Consider the following 2,500-nt stretch of genomic DNA (forward strand, 5'->3'; position numbering starts at 1 on the left):
CACACACACACACACACACACACACAACAAAGCGGCTGTACAGTCGCCAAGGCAAAGGGCTCAGAACAGCTCTAACACACACACACACATATACATAAATTGGTTTCACAGTCACCAGAGCACAAGCCTGAGCACAGCACACACACACACACACACACACAAAAACTAGTTGCACAGTCGCCAGGGCACAGGGCTGAAAACAGCACACACACACACAGACAAACTAGTTGCACAGTCGCCAGAGCACAGGGCTGAGAACAGCACACACACACACACACACAAAGGGTTGCATAGTTGGCAGCACACAGGTCTGAGAATTTCACACACAGACATACGCACACACACACAAACCGGTTGCACAGTCTCCAGGGCACAGGGCTGAGAATTCAAACTTACACACATACACACTCACACAAAAATGTTGCACAGTTGCCAGGCCACAGGGTTGAGAACAGCACACACTCACACACACAGACAAACGGGTTGCACAGTGGCCAGGGCACAGGGCTGAGAATTCAAACTTACACACATACACACACACACAAACCTGTTGCACAGTTGCCAGGCCACAGGGTTGAGAACAGCACACACACACACACACACAGACAACAAACGGGTTGCACAGTGGCCAGGGCACAGGGCTGAAATCAGCACGCACACACACACACATACACACACACAAACACCGGTTACACTGTCACTAAGGTACAGGATTGAAAACATCACCAACACACACACACACATATACACTCACACACATACACACACAAACCTCTTGCACAGTAGCCAGTGCCCAGGGCTGAGAATGGAACACACACACACACACACACACACACACACACACACATAAACCAGTTTCACAGTCGCCAGGGCACAGTGCTGAGAACAGCACACACACACACACACACACACACACACAAACTGCTTGCATAATTGCCAGGGCAAAGGGCTGAGAATGGCACACACACACACACACACACACAAATGAACAAACCATTGCACAGTCGCCAGGGCACAGGGCTGAAAAAAATGGCACACACACACACTCACAAACCGGTTGCACTGTCACCAGGCCACGGGTCTGAGAACACACACACACACACACACACAAACACACACACACAAAAACCGCTTGCACAGTCACCACGGCACAGGGTTGAGAACGGCATACACACACTCACACACACACATAAACATACACATAAACTTGTTGCACAGTTGCCAGGGCACAGGGCTCAGAACAGCTGTAACACACACACACATACACACAAACTGGTTGAACAATCGCCAGGGCAAAGGGTTGAGAACAGCACACACACACACACACACACACACACACAGATACTGGTTGCACAATCGCCAGGGCACAGGGCTGAGAACAGCACACACACACACACACACACACACACATGAACACAAACCAGTATCAGAGTCGCCAGGGCACAGGGCTGATAACAGCACACACACACACCCACACACACTCAAGCCGGTTTCACAGTTGCCAGACCACAGGGTTGAGATCAGCTCTCCCCCCGCACAAACACACACACAAACCTGTACACATTCGCCAGCGTACAGGGCTGAGAACAGCACATACACACACATACACACACACATAAACATACACATAAACTTGTTGCGCATTTGCCAGGGCACAGGGCTCAGAACAGCTGTAACACACAAACACATACACACAAACTGGTTGTACAGTTGCCAGGGTACACGGCTGAGAACAGCACACAGACACACACAAAAACAAACCGGTTGCACAGTCGCCAGGGAACAGGGCTTAGAACAGCACACACACACACACACACAAACCGGTTGCGCACTCACCAAGGCACAGGGCTCAGAACAGCTCAAACACACACACACACAGACACACTCAAACCTTTGCACAGTTGCCAGACATAGGACTGAGAACAGCACACACACACACACACAAACCTGTTGAACAGTCGCCTGGGCCCAGGGCAGTGAACAGAACAAACACACACACAAACACCCAAACCGGTTGCACAGTTTCCAGGGCACAGGGCTGAGAATAGCACAAACACAGACACACACATACACAAACTGGTTTCACTGTCGCCAGGGCACGGGGCTGAAAATGGCACACACACACAAAAATACACACAAACCTGTTGCACAGTCACCAGGTTACAGGTCTTAGAACAGGACACATACACACAGATACACACACAAACAGGTTGCACAGTCGCCAGGGCAAAGGGCTGAGAAAAGCACACACACACACACACACACACACAGAAACATTCACACAAACCGGTTGCACAGTCGCCAGGGGACAGGGTTCAGAACAGCTCTAACACACACACACACACACACACACACATGCAAACTGACTGCACAGTCTCCAGGGTACAGGGATGAGAAGAGAACACACACACACACACACACACACACACACACACATAAACCGGTTTCACAGTCGCCAGAGCACAAGCCTGAGAACAACACAGACACACACACGCACAAA

The sequence above is a fragment of the Bos mutus genome, unplaced genomic scaffold (genome assembly GCF_027580195.1).
Source record: "Bos mutus isolate GX-2022 unplaced genomic scaffold, NWIPB_WYAK_1.1 CTG293, whole genome shotgun sequence".
Lineage (NCBI taxonomy): Eukaryota > Metazoa > Chordata > Mammalia > Artiodactyla > Bovidae > Bos > Bos mutus.